Source organism: Chelonia mydas, chromosome 5 (genome assembly GCF_015237465.2).
Source record: "Chelonia mydas isolate rCheMyd1 chromosome 5, rCheMyd1.pri.v2, whole genome shotgun sequence".
NCBI lineage: Eukaryota > Metazoa > Chordata > Testudines > Cheloniidae > Chelonia > Chelonia mydas.
This window is the reverse complement of record NC_051245.2, coordinates 44,498,148-44,521,437: the sequence shown is the minus strand read 5'-3', so window position 1 is coordinate 44,521,437 and position 23,290 is coordinate 44,498,148.

Here is a 23,290-nt window from a genome sequence, read left to right as displayed (position 1 = left end):
TATTATTGAAAGCAAAAGAGCCAATGGTATTATTTACTATGTAGTCAGCGGTGAAAGTAAGGCGGTACAGGCCAGTACAGCGCACCGATAAAAGATAGCTGCCAGTCCCAGCCCGTACCACTGACTTTAAAGCGCTGCCGGGTCCCTACCAGCAGGGCCGCCAATGGGGGGTGCAAAAGGGGCAGTGATGACCAGGCAGGGCCGCAGATGGGGGATGCAAAAGGGACAGCAATGTTAAAGAGCTGCCGCAGCGCTTTAATGTCACTGCCCCTTTTGCCCCAACCCGGCCTCCGAAGGGTGGAGGGGGGCAAAAGAAGTAGCTGCCCCAGGGCTGCAATTTAAAAGGGTTAGGCCCTTTAAATCGCCGCTGGAGCCCCAGGCGGCGTGGGCCAGGGAACTCAGATGGACTGGCTGGGGGACGCTGACCCCAGACCCGCCCCTTCCACCCGAGGCCCCATGCCTTCCAAGGAGGCCAGAGCAGCCCTGTACCAGTAAGAGCTCCATTTTACTTTCACCCCTGTATGTAGCACTTGCAGGGTGCAATGGTATTTGGAATAAAGCCTGCATATCTGCTGGGCTTTGATTCATTTCACTGTAATAGAAAGGAATGTCTGTTCATTAATTATTATTATTTCATCTTTCCAGATATTGAGAATCCTATCAAGCACCATATCAAATAGGAAATCTGTATTCACTAGTAACATAATCCCACCAACAGTTTTCACAGATAATGGTTCAGGTACTGTATAATGATTTTAAAATGTTTGGATCAACTTTCAAACTTGCTGTATGAGGTCTAGTATACTTTATCTTCAAGTAAATGACAAGGTACAAAGGGAAAAATATTAAGCATCAGATAGTAACACAAATGCATAACTGTCTTTCTTTGTTTATCATGCAGTGCCATTAGAATATGAATTGTCTCTTGTGGAACTATTCCTGGGATGGAAATTTTGTACAAGATTTCCCTGAATCAATAAAGCGTAGCCTAATCCATTTACATAAAAATAGACCACTAAAAAGGAAAAAAAAAAAAAAGACAGGACAGCAAACAATCTTGTTATGTCCAAGGTCTTTGTCTAGACATTGGGGCTTAGGGCTAACATATATTAACTATCCATGACTTTTTCCCTATCATTGAGGCAAGTTACCACTTTTCACCTTGATTGTGCTGGTTAAAGTCAGCCCTAGGAAGCTTAGCTTTCCCTTGAAGGTTGACCTCGACCAGCTACATTGAAGTAAAATGTATTAACCTGTGTCTACAATACAGGAAATGGTTGTGGTTATATTGAGGCCTGGTTTAGCTAATATGAGTTAGCTATCTCCAATTTAATCTCTACTTCTTGTCCTAATCCAGACAAACATACAAAAAAAGAATCACGATAATAGTATTGGTCCATTACTATATGGAAATGGTAGAATTATCAATAATAATACAGAAAAGGCAGAAGCATTTAATAAATATTTCTACTCCCTATTTGGGGAAAGAACACATGATACAGTCTCATCATATGATGATGTGATGCTGTGGCCAAAACAGCTAAGGCAATCCTGAGGTTCATAAACAGAGGAATCTCAATCAGAGTAGAGAGGTTATTTTATGTCTATATTTGGCACTGGTACAACTGCTGCTAGAATATTGTGTCCAATTCTGGTGTCCACAATTCAAGATGGATGATAAATTGCAGATGGTTCAGAGGAAAGCCACAAGAATGATTAAAGGATTAGAAAATATGTCATAGTAATAGACTCAAAGAGCTCAATTTATTTAGCTTAACAAAGAGAAGGTTAAGGAGTGACTTGATTACAACCTATAAGTATCTACATGGGGAACAAATATTTAATAATGGGCTCTTCAATCTAACAGAGAAAGATATAACATGATGCAATGGGTGGAAATCGAAGCTACAGAAATTCAGACTGGAAATAAGGCGTACATTTTTAACAGTAAGGGTAATTAACCATTGAAACAATTTACCGGGATCATGGCGGATTCACTGTCACTGACAATTTTTAAATCAAGATTGGATTTTTTTTAAAAAGATATGGTCTAGGTCAGAGGTTCTCAAACTGTGATCCGCAGACCACTGCTCCATTCAGATGGTCCATGGATAGTTCCCTCTAAGGTGCATGCCTGGGCGGTTGGACATGAGAGAATGAAGGGCCACCCACCTAATTAGTGGAGCCGCACAGGCGTGGCTCCACTAATTAGGTGTCTGGATCCTGGAGAAGATGCACATGTAAGGTGAGGTGGTGGCTTTGGGGGGAATAAGGAGTAGGTGGGAGGGGGCAGTGGGATAAGAAGAGGGGGTGAGAGGAATTTGGGATGTGCAGGGCTGCTGTGGCCAGAGGAAGAGACGACTTTCCCCAGCTCCAGGGCTGCAGCTGCCGGGGAGAGATGGTTCTCCTTCCCAGCCTCAGCTCTGTGGCTGCTGTGGTGGGGGAGAGAGGGAGAGGCCCCCTCCTTCCCAGCCCCAACTTGGGGGCTGCCGCAGCAGGGGAGAGAGGGAGGGATCCCCCTCCTTCCCAGCCCCAGCTTGTGGGCTGCTGCAATGCGGGAGACCCCCACCTTCCCAGCCGCAGCTCAGGGGCTGCTGCAGCAGGGGAGAGAGGGCACATCCATCACATGAGAAAGGTAAGACTACTGGTATTAAAATATGAGTTGTGTGCTTTTATTTGTAGAACAAAAAAACATTAATTTTTTTATATATAGCGCTTTTATCCAAACCACTTTACAATAGTTAGCTAATGGTACAAACAACATTTGGAAAGATCATTAAGTGGTCCACCGAGACCCTCAGCAATTTTCAAGTGGTCCACGGAAAAAAAAGTTTGAGAACCACTGCCCTAGAGATAATTAGTGCATTACCAGCAAAATTATTTTGATCAAATTAACTGGGCAAATGGAATGGCCTTTGAATTACAACCCCCTAAGCATAGAAAAATCATTTGTCTTATTCCAAGACAAACCAGAGAGACTGTATCACAGGGGCACAATTTTGAATGTTCCTTTCAGTTTCAGGCTACATCACATGCTCCAGTCTTGAACAGACACTGCACTGAGATGGCTGCAAGTGGAGTCTGTGACAAAAAAGCTTGATTAAATTTCTGAAATTACCATCTGTGTATCCAGTGTTGTTTCCAAGATAAATCTTTCAACTTCCTCATTCTTGATCTGCCAAGAAAATAATTTATTGGCCTTTTCACCCCTTTCATATACAAGTGCACTTGAGTGTAGCAGCTGCTTACAGACCTGATTCTCAGCCAATTTGTTACATTCCTCCCAGAAACCATTTATAAATTATCAAATATTAGAGAAGGTTTTCCAGTAGGGCAAATAACTGAAGTGTTTCACCCTTAGGAAAATGTCAGAAGTAACTGTTCCCTGGCTGTCTGCACTCCTTTTCCCATTCCATTACTGATCCAGCAGTAGCCTCCTCAGTTTTTCTCCTCAAAAGCACAATACAAGTGGTGTGGAGTCTTCTCTTCTGCAGCTATTGCTCTCTGAAGGAGCTATTCTATATTTCTGGGCTTCATTAATTTTCCATCTCTTTTCAAAGCTTTTCTCTAAACATAACTTTCTCCCTTGCCTACACCACTTAATTTCAGTCTCCCGAGACTTTCATGTTCCATTTTAACTTTATGGGGCAGAAGATCCTCGCCTACAATCTGGGCCCTTTGCATCTCTCAAGTTGTGCAAAGGGGCTGAAAAGCAGGTGGCTCTCCTCAGCTGGAGATTCTCCTGGCACAAGGGAGTCTCCAGTGAGAAGAGCTCTGTGATATGCCACCCATTGGGACTCCATAGAACAAGGGGTATGTTGAGTTCAGGGACGGGCAAGAAATTGGTGTATCTGGAGGACAATGCGCTCCAGTAATCCACAGAGGTGGAAAGCCCTTTAGCACTATATCCAGTCAGTGTAGATAAGAGCAGTCCCTAAATTGTACTAGTCTGTGCTAAGTCTGGTGTAGAACTGACCCCAGGATAACAAAGGTGAAACTTACTCCCTTACAGTCCCCCTTCCTACAGCTGCACCAATTATTCAAAATTATTCAGTGAATAATTTCTCAAACTATTGCTGTGTAAGCTTCTTTACAAGCAGTTGACTGAGTTTTCTATAGTCAAAATTAAAGCTCCTTTGACTGGACTTACAGGTCACCTGGTATGTTTCTGTTCCTTACTTGAATGAGTATTACTCTTAAATGGCAGGTTTCAGAGTAACAGCCGTGTTGTGGCTCTGTTGATCCCAGGATATTAGACAAGGTGGGTGAGGTAATATCTTTTATTGAACCAACTTATGTTGGTGAGAGAGACAAGCTTTCAAACTTACACAGAGCTCTTCTTCATGTCATTCATATAACAAGGTTTCAAGTGTGAGTAGTTCTCATTATTATAAATTTGAAATTCTCTTTTTATGTCAATTTTCTAATGAGTCTATGAATATTCCTACCAGACAAATATTTGCAAATATTAGTGGGAAGTAAACACAGAGAGGTAGTGCAGATGAAACTTCAAGACTGTAATGTAGAGGGTTAATTGTTTTAGTGCAGCAGTCTGAAAGTAAAGCCACTATTGGTGTCTGCCTAATTAAGGAACTCATTGGGAGATGTTTGTACATAAGGTTCAGAGAATGCAAAGGCTGAAATCATGAGTAGGTGGAGAGTGATTTTTGTTCCAGAAATTCAAGACTGATGCTTTCCTTCTAATGCTCCTCTAGATGTGTGATGCAGAGGGAGGCCAAATCACTGGACCTTCTGGAGCCATGGTTGGGGAACAACACAAAGAAGATAGATAAGCAACCATGCACCTGAAACCCTCATTGGTTATAATGGGTCTTTCTAAATGAGGATAAAAGGAGTTTTTTAAAAATATGTTCGCTAACACATTTAAACTAATACATTTTAAAACATTAATGCAGACAGGGCACATGTATACTATAATGTGTTAGTTGAGGCAAACCCTAGAGGGGAGCCTAAGGTTTGCCTCTAGCAGATAATCTTGTCCACCTAAACATGTTATAATATAATTTGCCTTGTATACCCTAGTATTTTAAAAAGTGTTAGTTAAAATGTTACTTAACACATTTTTGGAAAAAACTACCTTTACCCTAATCTATACAAACTCTATTAATGGATTCATAGATTCCAAAGCTAGAAGGGACCACTATGATCATTTAGTCTGTCCTCCTATATAACAGAGGCCATAGACCTTCCCCAGAATAATACCTAGACCAGGGGTGGCCAACCTGTGGCTCCAGAGCCACATGCAGCTCTTCAGAGGTTAATATGCAGCTCCTTGTACAGGCACCGACTCCGGGGCTGGAGCTACAGGCGCCAACATTCCAATGTGCCAGGGGTGCTCAGGTTGGCCATCCCTGACCTAGAAAAGTGGTTCTCAAACTTTTTTTTTTTGTGGACCACTTCAAAATTGCTGAGGGTCTCGGCAGGCCACTTAATGATCTTTCCAAATGTTGTTTGTACAATTAGCTAACTATCGTAAAGCGGTTTGGGTAAAAGCACTATATAAAAAAAAATAATTAACATTTTTTGTTCTACAGGTAAAAGCACACAACTCATTATTTAATATCAGTAATCTTACCTTTCTAATGCGATGGATGTGCCCTCTCTCCCCTGCTGCGGCAGCCCCTGAGCTGAGGTTGGGAAGGAGGGGGGTCTCCCCCGCCACGGCAGCCCCCTAAGCTGGGGCCGTGAAGGAGGGGGGTCTCTCCCTCTCTCCCCCAATGCAGCAGCCCCCGAGCTGGGGCTGGGAAGGAGGGGCGTCTTTCCCCCTCCCGCACCCCCCACAGCAACCACAGAGCTGAGGCTGGGTAGGAGGGGCATCTCTCACCGGCAGCTGCAGCCCTGGAGCGGGAAAAGTCGTCTCTTTCTCTGGCCACCGCATCCCTGCACGTCCCAAATTCCCCCCACCCTCTCTTCTCACCCCACTGCCCCCTTCCACATACTCCTTATTCCCCCCAAAGCCACCACCTCACCTTACATGTGCGTCTTCTCCAGGGTCCAGGGACCTAATTAGTGGAGCCATGCCTGTGCAGCTCCACTAATTAGGTGGGTGGTTCTTCATTCTCTCATGTGCGATTGTCCAGGTGCGCACCTTAGAGGGAACTATCCACGGACCACATGAATGGAGTTTGCGGACCACTGGTGATCCGTGGACCACAGTTTGAGAACCTCTGCTCTAGGGCATGAATATATGTGTACTGTTTCTTTAAATCTGCTTCAGAAATCCAGGCAGGGGAAGGTTTTATGCATGAGCTCTACCGTGAAACAGAGAGAGAGAGAAAAACTTTAACAATAACTCTGTTTTCTTATTTAATTAAGCTCCTTTTTCAGTACTAGAAGAAAGTGACTCTGATATCACATTATCCATGATACTGATTAACAAGCCTCTTAGAAGACACATCTTTAAAAATGACACAAAGGAAATTGTAATTCTAATATTTACTCACATTATGTACAAGATTATACAGCAAAGAAAATTGAAATAAAAATGCAACATGTGGAAATCACGTTACTAAAAATTATCTTGCACAGACATTCCCAACCTTTTTCATAGTGTGGGCCACATTTTAATACACAGATTGGTGGATCACCTTCCGTTTAAAATCCCTATTAAGGCTGATTCCCCACTCTGGCACTTTGAGTGCAGCAGGTGGGGGCCCGTAGATGCTGCCACCACCCAAGTGCAAAAAAAACCCTTTGGACCCAGGAAGGCACAGCTGGGAATTCCTCCCTGTGGGGTACCCTCAAGCCCTTTCACCGCCCCGCCCCAGGGGAAGAGCTGAGAAAGAAAACAAAGGAGATCAGCTGTTGCCACCAGCTAATTAAACCACATATGCACAAACCTCTTAGGACACAAAAAACCCAATCCTGTTCTTAAAAAAGGTAAATTTTATCAAAAACAAAAAGAAAGAAAATACATCTGGAATGTAGCCTATGGCTAGATTTTAAAAAGAGCAAATATAATAATTAAGCATCAAGAATGGATTTTTTGAGGTCCAGCTTAAAGGCTACAAGCAAAACAAAAGCACCTGGGGTTAGCACAGAGGAGTCCACAAGCCATAAAGAAATAAAAGGGATAAACCTAATCACATCTTCCTAAACATTCCGTGATCTTCCATATCTGGGGTTTCAGATAAATAGTTTCAAGGTATGATCTGATGATTTTTCATACGTGGTTTAAAGCTTCTTACAGCATTGCTGCTCTGTGTGTCCTCTCTCTGGAGAACCACAACAGACAGACAAAGGGAAAGTTTTTTCCCAATTTTAAAAAGTTCTACCGTTCCCATTGGCTCTTTTGATCAGGTACCCACTCCCTTCCTTTCACCTATGGGCTTTTTTAACCCTTTACAGGTAAAGCAAGTAGAGAACAGCTACTAACAGGGATTTTGTAGCTAACTGGCTGGCTGAGTGTCCATAAAAGGGAGCTACCCTCCCGTTCATTTATCACAATCCCTATGGCAACTACAGCAAGGACATGAAAAGGTAACATTAGAAAAGTATTTAATGTAATTTTAGCTGTCTTTTAATGCAATTTAGCATTTGAAAATAAGGAGGAGTCAGCACCATGTGATAAGCCAGCTGTCCACAGACTATCCACCAGTAGTTGTCCATGGATCGCAGCTGGGAACCTCAGATCTAGTATATTTGTCCCTGCTAATGGAAAGTTTTGCTATGGAGAAAGCACAAATACTTTAACTTGCATAAATCACTCTTAGATATTATGAACTGACATCTACCAAGGCAGTATGGTCCAGTGGGCTAGGAGTCAGCAGATCTGGGTCTATTTTCAGCTGTGCTACTAACAGGCTGTGTGGCCCTGAGCAAGTCATTCCAACTCTCTGTTTGTCGGTTTCCGCACCTGTAAAATGGGAATAATGATACTTATCTGTCTCTGTAAAAAGTCTGGAGATCTCTAGAGGAAGAACATTGTATAAAAGCCAAGTACTATGATTATTGAGCCTGGACATCTCACTGTGCTTTGCACAAGTTGGAAGGTGTGTATGGCTTCCTGTAAATATCTTTGAGAATAAATGAATGACCCTTAGCATTCTCAGCCTTATTTGTCTTATCAGATCCCATTCCCAATTCCCTCTCTAAAGGAATGAAAGGAAATCTGTTAAGCCAAGCCATTTCATTGGGTTCCTTCAAAAATATTACAATACTATTATAGATGATTTTTAAAAGTACTTGGAAGTTATAGCACTAACTGCCCTTCTACTCTGTGTTCAGAGAGGCGAAAGTCCCGGCTTACTGTGGAGTCCAGTCCTTTAATTTCCACAGTTCTGTGCTGTAGAGTTCTCACATTCAGTGTTCCACAATAGAGTTTAACTCTACTACTCAGTACTTCAGTCCAAACAGTTCCTATGAGTCATACAGAAATCCTTTTCTCTCTGAGGGTATGTATGTACTACAGTAGCACAGTTACAGTGTGCAGCTGTGCTGTGGTAGTGCAGCAGAGTAGAGACTTTCTTCATTGCTGAAAGGGGGTTTTCCATTGATATAGTTAATCTACCTCTCCAAGAGGCAGTAGCTAGGTCAACAGAATAATTCTTCTGTCAACCTAACTGCTTCTATACTGCAGGTTAGGTCGACCTAACCACATCACTCAAGCGTGACATTTTTCACAGCCTTGGGCAAAGAAGCTAGGTCAATCTAATTTTTAAGTGTAGACTATACCTGAGGCAGTTAACTAAAAATTCAACTTTTTTCATTCTTAGACTAATTTCAATTATTTGTTCTCATATGAAAGAAATATAGAAAAGAGAAAACCGGAGAGAAAAATATCACTTCATACTTTTGTACAGTTCTGTTTCAGAACCTGTGCTAGTCTGAACTCTGTCTTGCACAACAGATCAGATACACTTTCTTACAGAAGCTCTCTAGGAAAAAGCTTTCTGATATATGTATAACTAGTACCAAAAAGGAGATCAATCTAACCAAGCTGAAAGTGGCAATGGATTTCCTTTCAAACTTTGATAAAATGTTTCCCTGACAACTCATGAAAACCTCTGAAAAACATGCTCTTTAGAGACGATTTTGCTTATGTGATCTATAATGTCCATGCTTCTCTTTCTCTCTTTTTATCAGCAATGACTGTTATATAAAATCAGGGAGCTTGATTCACCCCTGCTGGTACAGGGAATGAAGAGCACACCGACCTGCACCGATGGGGTCATTCACCACTAATGGCGAACAGGCTGTATTTATACTACCTCCTTCCCCTGGGTACCCTCAGGGAAGAACAGTTGTTGCCCCTTTTGGGCCCAAGCGGTTAGCCAGTATTCACAGCCTTCCAAAGTTGTTTCCATTAGGAAGCAAAAATTGATGGTACAAGACAGGTATTTCTTTGGTGCAATCCTGTTTATTTACAAAGAATTACACAAAGTCCAATTTCCCTTTGGGAGTGGTGCACAGCTTTCTCTCTTCCCTGCCCACCCCTCTCCCCCAAAACTGATTGGCAGGGGGGAGAAGAGGGCAGCACGCCCTGGATTTCTCACTATAGTATCAACTCCTATTATGGGGGTGGGAATTGCTTCAAATATGGGATGGCTGCAAGGGATTGACTATGAAATGTCTGGTTCCCATTGGAGCAGCTAGCCTCACTCCAGAAGAGAATCTGATAATTGGTCATGGGAGGACTGAGCCCCACTGATACATGGGAGTACCACTCCAAAACAAAGACAAGGTATTAGGTGTGATCCACTAGATGGACGCTGAACAGAGGAGCAGATGCTGGGGAGTGGGAGGATTTTCAGTTGGAGCAGCACTTGCCCCAGCAGGCTAGAGAAGAGGAGGGAGCTCAACTGAGGACAGAGAGGACAGACATGGGGACTCAGCACCCACAGCAGCCTGAATCAGCCCTGATCCATGCAGCAGAACCTAGGAACAACATCTGAGTTCACAGAACACTCTGACTTCAGAACTGGCCACAGGCACTGACTTTTGGTTTTGCTGGTGGGTGCTCCATGCCCACTCTGCCCTGAGGCCCCGCTCCCACTCTGTAGGATTCATAAAGGTTTATGCGCTTGGCAACATTCAGGGCACACCCGGAGTGTTGTGTAGGAGCAGTGCGCACACTGCTCCATCCAAGGGCATCAACCTTGGAATCTCACCAAGATGACATGAACCGTGGGAAGCCTCTCAGGACTGGGCTCAAGGCCCAAGAGCAAGGAATGCGGTAGATAGAAATTGGTAAATAAGAATGTTAAACAAAGCCAGTGTATTCCTTTTATCTGTTGGAGAATGTAATGCGCGGGGGGAGAGAGAGAATAAAGGGGAAGGTGGAAAGCTGACAGGCAGAAGCCTGTTAGCAGAGACCATCCTGCTTGCTTGCTAAAAGCTGTGTTCTGTCTTGTCATTGAACCGCCACACCACTCAGCCTCTTTCCCTGAGGCCCCCCTGCCAGAGTGCCTCCCACCAGGGGTGAAAGTAATTTAAAGGACTTACTGTATGCCGGAGCCCTGCATGGGGGCGTGGCCTCAACTGGAAGAGGCGATTTAAAGGCCCTGGAGCTCTGGCTGGGAGCCCTGGGGCCTTTAAATCACCCCGGAGCTACCAGCGGCAGAGGCGGCTGGGAGCCCCGGGGTTCGGGGTGAATTAAAGGGGTTGGGGCTCTGGCCACCGCAGCGCTCCAGGCATTTTAAATCCCTTCTGGAGCCCAGCTGCCAGAGCCCCGGGGCTGTGGCAGCCGGGCTCAGGTGGGGATTTAAAGGGCCCGGTGCTCCGGCCACTGCAGGGAGCCCCCGCCCGAGCCCCGCTGCCAGAGCTCTGGCGGCGCTTTAAAGGGCTTTGGGCTCCCCGCAGTGGCTGGAGCCCAAGACCCTTTAAATCCCTGCCGGAGCCCTGCCGCCTCTACCCGTGGCGGCGGCAGGACTCTGTCGGTGCTTTAAAGGGCCCAGGGCTCCCTCCAGTGGCGCTTTAAAGGGCACGGGGCTCCGGCCGCCACAGAGCTCCGGGCATTGTAAATCCCTGCTGGAGCCCTGCTGCCTCTACCAGTAGCGGCGGCAGGAGTCTGGCGGTGCTTTAAAGGGCCCAGGGCTCCCTCCAATGGCAGGAGCACCGGGCTCTTTAAATCTCCGCCAGAGCCCGGCTCCGGCGGTGCTTTAAAGGGCCTGGGGGTCCTGCCACTGCAGGGAGCCCCGGGCCCTTTAAAGTGCCGCCCAAGCCCCGCTGCCGGAGCTCCGGAGGTGATTTAAAGGCCCTGGGGCTCCCAGCAGTGGCAGGAGCACCGGGCCCTTTAAATCACCACCGGGGAAGCCAGTCCCATCTGGCATGGTGTACCGTACTGGACCAGCTTACTTTCACCTCTGCCTCCTACTCACTCCTCTCCGCCCCCTCCCCGAGTGCCTCCCACCTACCTCTTGCTCCTTTCTGCCCCTCTTGCCTTAAGGGTGAGTGTATGAGGGGAGGGCTAGAGAGGAGAGAGCACTGGGGGCCTTGGGGGAGAGCCAGGGCAGGAAGAGGTGCAGCATGGGCAGGGCTATAGGGGAAGAGGTCGAGCTGGGGCAGGGCCATGGTCTGTGAGTGCTGAACATCACCTATTTTTTTTCTCTTGGTGCTTGAGCCCCTGAGCACCCATGCAGTTAGCATCTATGCCCGGGGCACAGAGTAGGGTGGAAGGTGGACGGCCGGCAAGTCAGTTCAAGGTAGAGAGCATTGATTTGTCTTATCTAGGCATGGAATACTTGGTGCATTGTATTATTGGGGTCTGCCCCTAGTATTGACTGGTGTTTGCTGTAACTCACATTAGGTGGGGTGATTACCCTGGTAGTGACTGGGGCTTGCTCCCTTCTGATAAAGTATTACTCTACTGCTAAGTGTGGTGTCTGGCCCTAGGGTTAACCCTTGCATTCCCAAAAGAGGGGTTGGTGTGCAGTCAGATACTGGGGACCTGGAATATTCCTCCGCAGTCCCTGGGGGCTCCCCTCCTGACATCCTGAACACACTAGACACAAACAACAGCAGAAAGTTTCCTTGCTCACAATTTCCAAGCCTGCCTTTCTAGTGAGTCGTGTGCCCTAAGGAGCGCTCTCTCTCTCTCTCTGCCTTCTTTCGGGGCCATGCTGACAACTGCTTCTCTCCCTGTCTATGGGTTCCGGACTCCTCACTGTATTTGTCTATGGGCTGTGTGCTTCTTACACACACATAGCTTGCCAAACAAGCCCTAGGCCCATGCATTTGCAATCTGTCCCTGTGAAACAGTTGCCATGTGGCCCGGTGCCTTCGGTGGTAACTTCTATTGTATCAGCTATCATTACATAAAAACAACGAGGAGTCTTGTGGCACCTTAAAGACAAGACTAACACATTTATTAGAGCATAAGCTTTCATGGGCTATGGTCTAATAAATATGTTAGTCTTTAAGGTGCCACAAGACTCCTCGTTGTTTTTGCTGAAACAGACTAACACGGCTACCCCTCTGAAACTTGTCACCATTACATACAAGGGGCCCAATTGTTTAGCCTGAATGAAGGGTGGTTACTAGCACACCCCTCATCTTTAACCAGGTCTGTGATTGATGGAAGCCATTAAGAGCTTCCAGGCAACACAGCTGTAAAATATGGGTTAAAGAAGTTCCTGGGAGATGTGCTAAGTCAATACATTTCATGGGTGCCCTGGCCAAGCCTCAGATCCTTTCTCTTAGCAGCACCAGGAATTTCGGACTTGATCTTGTCACTACTTTGCATTGCTGTGACCAATTCTCCAGACAGACTTTCACTACTGGGGCCAGCTGCCTGCGAGCAAATCAATCTCAATGTTTTTGTTGCATGAGCTAATCTTTCTGTGCAAATAATTACTTTCTGTGCAAATAATTTTATGTCACAAATGAAGATTATGCTTAGGGTGACCAGATAGCAAGTGTGAAAAATTGTGAAAAAGGGTGGGGGGTAATAGGTGCCTATATAAGACAAAGCCCTGAATATTGGAAATGTCCCTATAAAATTGGGACATCTGAGCACCCTAATTATGCTTCCTTCAAGAAATAGCAGCAGAAGCAGTTGAATTCTCAGGGAACAAAGATCTTGAACACAGTGTTTCAAACTTGAGTGCCTAAAGTTTAGGACTGGAATTTTCAAAGGGGGATAAAGGGAATTAGGTGCCCATTTCAGTTGGAAGTTGGGTGTCAAACTATCACATGCCCCCTTTGAAAATCCCATCCTAGATGCCTTTATGACCTGATTTTCAAAGAAGCTGAGGACTTACAATACCTGTTTAAATTGCAGAAATTAGTACCTGTAAAAACCAGACAACTTTATTCAAGTACCTAAATATGGCTTTAGGTGCCTAACTTTTGGCACTCAGGTTTGGAAATTTTGGGAAGAAAAACCCTCAACATATGCTACAGTGTAGCAACAAAATTATCTGTAAATATAACATTTTCTCAAAGTCTTCTGGGAAGTAACAGTGGTTCTTTAGGTTTCAGAGTAGCAGCTGTGTTAGTCTGTATCCGCAAAAAGAATAGGAGTACTTGTGACACCTTAGAGACTAACAAATGTTTTAGAGCGTAAGCTTTCGTGGGCTACAGCCCACTTCATCGAGAAACTGCTGAGCTTGAATTAATATGCAAACTAGATACCATTAACTTGGGTTTGAATAGAGACTGGGAGTGGCTGGGTCATTACACATATTGAATCTATTTCCCCATGTTAAGTATCCTCACACCTTCTTGTCAACTGTCTAAATAGGCCATCTTGATTATCACTACAAAAGTTTTTTTCTTCTGCTGATAATAGCTCATCTTAATTAATTAGCTTCTTACACTTTGTATGGCAACTTCCACCTTCTCTGTATGTATGTGTGTGTGTGTGTATATATATATATATATATATAATCTTCTTACTGTATGTTCCATTCTGTGCATCTGATGAAGTGGGCTGTAGCCCACAAAAGCTTATGCGCTAATAAATTTATTAGTCTCTAAGATGCCACAAGTACTCCTGTTCTTTTAGGTTTCAGAGTAGCAGCCATGTTAGTCTGTATTTGCAAAAAGAAAAGGAGTACTTGCAGCACCTTAGAGACTAACAAATTTATTTGAGCATAAGCTTTTGTGAGCTATAGCTCAATTCATCGGATGCATTCAGTAATTCTTTAAACATGGAGCAAGGCATGAATTTCATGCTAAAATTTCCCTATTTACTACACTGTGCATATCTTTCAAGTTTCATCTAATGATCTACAGGACAACCCTTTACACTGTTTGATTACCTGCATTTCCCTTCCCCCTACTTTCATGCATCACTGGTTTCCTTCTACACGTCATTAGGTCATTTTGACTCATTCAGAATGGCATTTGACTCCCCATATTAGAGGCAGAGAGAGAAGTAGTACTGATCACAAAGAAAGAAACTGATCCAATGGCATGGGAGTATCATGAGCACTATTCATGAAGTGCCTCATTCTGGTCTGTGAGTCAGCGGGCAGAATTTATTGTCTACAGTCAACCTACCATGCTATATTTGTATTTATGAATACACACATCAGAACTTGATGTCCCAAGGCTTATATTCTCCTGATATGTGCAGAGCTACCATTAAGGTGTGTATCAGAAGGGGAATACGTACCAAGGGTTTTTTCTGGAATGGTTAATGAAACAACTTTCTTTTCTCAGTGGTAATTCCAACTTTGAGCACCAGAGGTAGATGTTTTCCCAGAAAACATCCAACAAATATTCTCTTTTTTGATCATCACTCTCCATTACACCGCATTGAAATCTCTGGAGGTATTGGTCGCCAATAGGATTATCCAGCTGCTGCCTCTCACTACCTTGAAGTCAGGTAACTAACTAGCAGTTCACATTATCTGCTTACCAGAATCACACTAAAAACAAAGCAATGTATACAGAAATTTTCAGCTTGAAAGCAACGATGTAGTCATTTTGTTAAATAAATTCCTGTGTGTTCCTGTTTAAGCAACAGTGTAATGTCCAGAAAACTGACTTTGCAGAAAGGGATGACAGTCACAGTAGTTCCTTACTAAGCACTTACCCTGCTGCAAGCACAGAACTACCACGATAGAAGCTTCTTTGCTGCAGTCACTGCCTGAGTTGCTAATAGAAAATGGTTACTAGTGACTAAAGCCCCAGAAGTTGGATCAGGGCTGGGTAGCAGTATTTAGAAGGCCCTGATATGGGAGTTCAATTCCTGCTTTAATTTCTTTTTTAATTTAGCTGAGAGAGAGGGGTCTTTGTCCCTTTTCCTTTGTCCCTTTCCTTTGCCATCATGCAGGAAGTTACAGGTGGGTGTGAGGGCTAGGAGCTGCAGAAGTAGGGAAGAAGACAGGTCATGCGTGGGAAGTGTCCCCCCTCCACAAGAAGCATCCATCAAACCTGATGCTAGGTGGGTGTTGGAGTGGGAGTGTGCCTCTTGCTTCAGCAGTTGGAGGTGCAGCTCATGCAAGAATATCTGCAGTCCCATCCTAGGTTTAATCTGTCTTGCCCAGCTACAAATAGCACTGGAGACACAGTGATGCAGGTTTCAGCGCAGGCTATACAAACCCACCCGGAATCCTGGGTACATACTCATGTGATTAGCCTGCCCCAGGAGCCATGCCACTCGGTCTTCACTGCTATTTTTAGCTGTGCTAGCTAGATTAAGCTAGGGTGGGTATGCCTACACAAGCTGCAATCACACCGCTGATTTCAGTATGAAAATGTGTGTGAGAATTGAAGGATTCAGTTCTACTACTACAACAAACACAAACTTCATTTTATGGCAATAATTAATGAACCCACGTAATTAATACTGACAACAGAAATGTAATAGCCTTTTGAAAAGGGAAGCCTAATCCAAGTACAATTTTATAAATTCTAGAACAGGGATGAAAATATTGTTGTTCTTTTGCTGAGCCATGTAGGTTTTAGGGGGCTTGCAGTTCAGTTTCTATTTTAGGCCAGAAGTCAGTGACTTGGAGTCATCCATTTTTTTAGTATATTATGTTTATTTAGAAAATGTACAGAAATCCTGTTTCCTGGAACAGAGGTGGTAACAAATAGCACACAGCCAGCTCCCCCTTGCAGAAACTGTAGCAGGACACCCCTGCCCTGTTTCCAGAAGCAGTTGTCATACACCTCATCCCTCTCCAGGCCTCACACAAGTCTAACTTCTTAAATTCTGTGGTCCTTTTCTTTCCTCAATCCCTTCATTTTTTACCTGGCAAACCTCTGGTTCAAGGCTGTTCACCAAGCCCATATGGCCTGGACAGGTGACCTGGGCATCTGTACTTTTGTACAGCTGCTCTGTAACACAAAGGAGCTTCAAGGGCCAGACAGATGAGTGCTTTAAGCCCACACAATGCCCTTTACAACTCTTTAGGTGGGGTTACTACATGGCATCTTTAGAGCTCTTTCTTTGGGGAGTCTCATCCTGACTGCATATACATCACTGACCCCTAATGTGTAAGGCATTAGTGCCTTTGATCAAAACAATATATAGCAAGTTATAGTGTAAGTTATAATGCTCTTTTTGGGAGGTGGTGGCCAGCTCACCCCTCGGCCCGCACCACTTACCGCAGCCCCCATTGGCATGGAACGGCGAACCGCAGCCAGTGGGAGCTGCAAATGGCCGAACCTGCGAATGCTGCAGGTAAACAAACCATCCCAGCCTACCAGCGTATTTCGCTGACAAGCCATATGCCAAAGGTTGCAGATCCCTGCTCGTTACCTATTCCTCTCTTTTCTCCCCTGAGAAATATCCCGCACTGACAGGTAATTGTTATAATTGAGAGAACTGAATGATAAATGGTATCTTATATTTTCACTGAGAACATTAAAAACAAAATAATTTCACATCACAAATGACGTTAAACTTATTAAAAATAGAACCATACAAAAGCTATGTACTACATGTGACAAGGAATTTCCAGTGGAAACTTAATTGTCAGGGTTGCTGACTTTCACTTTGAGTGATGCCTTACAATATGTGCTAAATACTTATGCTAAACCTTGAGTGGTGCCTTATAATATGTTACTCTGAAACCTGATATAATATGTGCTAACTACTTATGCTAAACAATCTGTTCCACTTTGCATTTTACTGTCATGCTGGGATTACCTTTCCCAGACCTGAAGAAGAGCTCTATGTAGCTCAAGAGCTTGTCTCTCTCACCAACAGAAGTTGGTCCAATAAAAGATATTACCTCATCCACCTTGTCTTTTGAATTTCCAGCAAGTTGTCCTAGATACAGGACCAGTCTCCAGAACAAGCAGTCCATGCCTCTTCCTAGTGCTGAATGATTATGGGGCAGAACAAACAAGCCCAGTAAAATAAACAATCTGGGTTCTCTTGCCCTCCTCTCCCTACATATCCCTCTACCCTACCCTACAACAACTGCTGCCTTCCTATCCTCTGCTCCTTCCGAGCTGTAGCTCTTTCCTTCTCCCATTTCTCCATACCCTTACTTCTTCTTCATTTCCCTGACACCACTGTCCAATTCCATTCCCTACCCATTGCCAATTGCAGTCCCCTGTCCTTGTATATCCCACTGCCAGTATCAGTTCCCCCTTAATGCCAGCACAGAGCAGTTATTTAGGATTCACCTCAACTCTATCTGGTCTGGTACAGTGCATGTATCACTGACCCTGGAGAACTGTCAGATCAGTGCCATTTATGCTGTCATCTGAGGGGGATATAATCCCTTCAGAAGCAGCTACCTCCCTGGGGTGGGTAAGGGGTTGTGTGGAGAAAATCCCTTGTAGGAGCCAAGGAGAAAAATAATCTCTTGGGCCTTTAAGAGATTCCAAATGTCTCTGCCTCCAAACATCCCCAAGATTGTTTTCCTTGTCCCTGCTCCATTGGGTTTGGGATGGGCAGGAGAGATGGGTCATAGCTCTAGGGGTCAGAGGAGAGAGAGGATGTGAGTATTAGGGCTTTGAGTCTTTGTGTGTGACAGGGGCATAATGTGATTTGTGTGCATGGGAAGCAGTGAGTGTGACTGATGGATTTGTGATGGAGAAAACAAGTTCTAAACTGAGGAAGTGGGGAAAAGATTGGGGGTATGGAAGAGAGAGGAAGAAGGGATATATGAAAAGAGACTGGAAGGGAAGGGCTTCAAGCAGAATCAAAAGAACATGGGTGAAGATAGGAAGCTAACACTAAGACAGAAAGAGAGGAAGGGGAAAGAATGGGATGGAACGCAAGGTAAGGAAAGAAGGAACAATTAATGTATGTAACTGAAAAAGTATATATATTATCATAAGAAGATGCCCTCTCCTGTGTACACGGTAACTTATCCTTAACTATAGACTCTGTGGAGTTTGCCATTGATATAGTAGACTTCTCTTTATGGATTGTTTTGCTAAAGCAATATATTTCTTGGTTGGGTGAGACTGATTCATTATATCTTTAAAATCATGTAACATTACAAAGCTGTCAGATCTAGGGTTTGTTCTATCCATTACTATGTCAATTACTTGTCATGCCTGCTCTGATAGTGCTGCGTACAAGGGCACAATTATAGAATATTCCTTGGATTATTGAAATTAGATTCTACACAGTTGCATAAAGGACAATATCACCTGCTAAACAAAATGGTACTTGCTTCACTTGCAAAAATCTTTGTATTTTATTCCTAAAAATTCAGTATATCTACTGGGCCACAAAATGAATATACTCTGGCAGTGCAAATGGGCTGAAAAGCTGCTCTAAATGGAGCAAAAAGAGACTCTTCATTAAAAATATCATTTTGTTGTATATTATGAATGTACTAATTTATGCTTGTTTGTAATGGTCCCCTAACAGCTATTCTGCCCTCCAGGAAGTGCTTGATCACAGCATGTTCTGGCCAATACCCCCTTATATGCCCTCTACACAAACCAACAAGCAGGGCAGATGCATTGGCTACAGAGTTTTCCATCCAGAGGGCATCCAAAATATATAACTTTGCGCTGACCTCTGGCTAAGGTTTGTTTAATGGTGCACTTTAATGTTGAGTTCAAACATGGTCATGGGAGGTCCTTTTGTTACACTCTTGGGGAACAATACACATGTTTATGCCAAAGATGCATTTAACATGCATGAATGGCCTTTAATCAAACAGCACCCTGACCTAGTCTGTTTTTACCCTAAAATGTAAGCAGGGAAGAATAAAGGTTTACCTATAATTGCATTGGTGCTTCCTCATTCCCCCAATTTGAACATCAAATGAATTTATCCTTTCAACCCCCAGCCTGATCCAGTGTGAAGTTATTCTAATAATTGATGGCTCCAACGGGCAGTCAAATGAATATTTTAGATAAAAGTTTCTAAAGAAAAATAAGTGATAAAATTAAATGTCTACCCATTAAATCCTAGGCTTAAAAAAAACCCCACACCACATGATCCTGTCTCTAAATTACTGGTTTGCACTCCATATTGCATAATCTATGCTGGATCCTTGTCTGTTCATTTTTTTTCTACTATGTTAGTGGCTCACATAACTGTCAGTTCCTGGCAATCAAAAAGATGCCCTCATACACTGTCCCCTATCCCCATTCCAGGGCTTAGAAGAAGGCTCAAGAAAAAAGGACTCAAGGCTTGGTAGTTAATTATATAAACTATCACACTGACCCCATTTTCAAGTATCCACAGAAATTATTAATTTCTATCATTCACAACTCTATAAATCCCATTGGAGAATGGTATTGAATTTCTATCCCAGTCATGCCCATATTAAATGATCTTGGCCTGATTGTACTCTCATTTACAACAATGAGAATCAGGAGTAACTCTGTTGAATCAGACCCTATATGTCCATGCTGCTGCCATACAGTACACCTATATTTCCAAAACTAAAGTGCATTATGGAACTAATTACAAATAAAATTACAAAGCACTATGGAATGATCTTAGCTTTCTAAATGGAGAGTGCCAAAGTGATACCCAGTGTCCACATCATGAGTGTTGAAATCCCTACAGGTAATTTTTCTCTATTCTCTCCATATATTAGCAGACTGAGGAAGACTTCTACCTGCTTGATTAGTTTACACTTTTTGAATATATATATTTTTTTTATGTGATAAGCCAACCTGGTTAACTATTCTCCTGAGTCTATTCTTCCTTCTACAGTTAAATTTATTGAAAGACAATTCCCACAGTATGTAGATGCAATGCAGTGCAATCTTTTCTTGACCCTGTCAATTTGTGCCATTGACCTGAACAGACCATTTTTAGGGTAACTCGTTTTCCATGTTAATAATAAACCCAGTCTTGCTCTCATTTGAGTCAACAGCAAAACTCCTCTTGACTTCAGCAAGAGCAGGATAAGGTCTATAATCCATTGTTTGTCTGTTGAGATTGTCAGCACAGATGTTAAATTGGTGGTTACTGTGTTGTAGAAGCTAACTGGCTACTTCATATAGGCCACTGAACAGCCACCTTTGGTGATCAGTAGGATCAAAACAATGGTAAGTAGGTACAGATTAGAACCAATGGCCTGGAAGTGAAAGTTCCATATTCCAGTCTTTATCAAGCCTCCAAGCTATCCAAGATCATGAAATTGCAGCAAATCTTGGCAGGACTATTGTAATAGTATGTACCTGGGACAGTCATGAAAGCCATTCAGAAGCTTTGACTATTCCAGAATAGAGCTACCCATCTTTTGAATGAGATGAACCTCTGCTTTCTGCAGTGGCTACCAGCTGACTAAATATTTTTAAATCAGTAAGTACAGATAACTTGCATGCAAGAGTCCTAAAAGAGTTGTCTGAGGAGATCTCTGGTTCACTGATGTTCATGTTTAATAAATCTTGGAATATTGGGGAAATTCCAGAAGACTGGAAGATTGCTAATATTGTGCCAATATTCAAATAAGGTAAACAGTATGACCTGAGAAATTATAAGTTAGTTAGCCTGACATCAATCCCAGACAAAATAATGGAAAAGTTGATTATGAGATTCAATCAATAAAGAATTAAAGTATGAGAATATAATTAATGACAGTCGTGAAGGTTTTATGGAAAATAGATGTTGTAGAAAAAACCTGATTTTATTTTGATGAGATTACAAGTTTGGGTGATAATTGTAACTGAATAGATATAATACATTTACCATTTAGTAGAGAATTTGACTAAGTACTACATAACATTCTGATTAAAAATTTAGCACTACACATTATCAACAAACCACACGTTAAATGGATTAAGAACTGGCTAACTGACATCTCAAAAAGTGGTTTTCAATGGGGATTTATCACTGAACAGGGACGTTTCTAGTGGCGTTCCACAGGTATTAGGGTTATTCAACATTTTCATCAATAAACTGGAATATAAAATCATTGCTGAAAAAATTTGTGGATGACACAAAGATTGACAGAGTGGTAGATAATAATGAGGACCAGGTAGTCATACAAAGCGATCTCGTTCACTTGGTAACCTGGGCCCATTCAAACAAAATGCATTTTAACACAGCCAAATACAAAAGTAGTACATCTAGGAACAAGGAATGCAGGCCATACCTACAGAATGGGGGACTGTGTCCTGGAAAGTACTGACTCTGAAAAGGATTTTAGGAGTCATAGTGAACAAGCAATTGAACACGAGCTCCCTATGTGATACTGTAGCAAAAAAGGGTTAATGTGATCCTTGGATGTGTAAACAGGGGAGTAGTGAACAGGAGTAGGGAAGTGATTTTCTCTGTATATAGCATTGTTAAGATTGTTATTCCAATACCAACACCAATCACAGTATTGAAATATTGTGTCCCTTTCTGATGTCCACAAGTACATTGAAAAATTGGAGAGGGTACAGAAAAGAGCCACAAAAATTATGCAAGGAGAAAATTACATACTGTGTGGGACATAAAGAGTTCAATCCACTTAGCTTATCAAAAAGAAGACTGAGAGGTAACTTGATTATGGTGCATAAATTCCTTCACTGTGAGAATATATAGAGTAATAAAGGGCTCTTTATTCTAGCAATGAAAAGCTTAACAATGACTAATGGCTTGAAGTTAAAGCCAGACAAATTGAAATTAGAAATAAGGCACAAATTGTTAACAGTGCAGGTAATTAACCTTTGAAACAAACTTCCAAAAGAGGTGGTGGATTCTCTATCTCCTATTGTTTTCAGATCAAGACTGGATGCCTTTCTGGAAAATATACTTTAGTTAAACAAACTTTATTGGGCTCAATAAAGGGGTAACTGGGTGAAATTCTAACGCTTGTGTAATACAGGAGATCTGATTAGTTGATCTAATGGTCCTTTCTGACCTTGAAGTCTATCTCAGTTTTTTGAAAACCTATACTTGATGTAAATGGCAAAGTAATGGCATTAGATGGGAAACGTATACTTTTTCTCAACGATTTTTACATTTATTTGTCAATGTTATTTTCCTTTATTTCTTTATTTGAGCTATGAAAAAAGGCAACAAAAAGTGATAAATTTTACAAACGTAATCTTACTTAAAATAGAGCATACAACACTTACACAATATATAGGGTCAGCTCTTCCATTGCATAGATCGTTTTAGCCATAGTGAAGTCAATGGAGCTACACAGTTTACACCAGTTGAGATTTGACCCATGATTTTTAAACCTGGCAATGCTCCTTCAAAATATTTAAAGAAACACATCAGCTTAGGGTTCCAGTGTAATTATCTGTCCTCCCTCCCAAAATGAAGATTGCAAAATGTTATGAATCTGCTCTGCACCTACTGAAATCTGAATGAAACCCAGTGAGTCTAAGTTTCAGACCAGTGATTAATTCAGGATATTAGGGAGATATTACAGAATCTTATAAACTTTTCATCTTCCCAGGCATTTTGACATGTATTTCTTTGTTAAGCAAATATTTTTATACAACTGTGATGGGGCAGTTCCCCGCCCCCCAGCTCTGGAGGGGTTAATCTAGGCAAGAGGGGCCAATTAGCCATAGACAGCACCTGAAGGGGAGCTAGGATACAATGAGGTTTAATTGGGGATGAAGCTCACCTGGGCAGAAACAGGCAGGGCTTCTATAAAGCCAGGCAGCTGGCAACAGAAGACTGTAGTAAGAAAGTCTGTAGTTACATACTCAGGTATAAGGTGGGAGAATACGAGACTGAAATTGGAGTGTGGGAAGTAATCCATGGAAGGAGTAGTGAAGTCTAGGAGCATGCAGAACTGAACTGCTGGTTTGGGTTGGATTAGAACCTGGATAGGGGGTGGGTCCAGGTTCCCCTGCAAGCCACTATAGGAGTGGTGCATTCAGCACAGTAGATGTGGAAACTACCTGAGACTTTGTGGAGAGAGACTCTGGTAAGACCCTCAGGAAAAGGAGGATGATTCTGATCTGTCTGGAGAGCTAAGCCACAAAGGAAAGACAC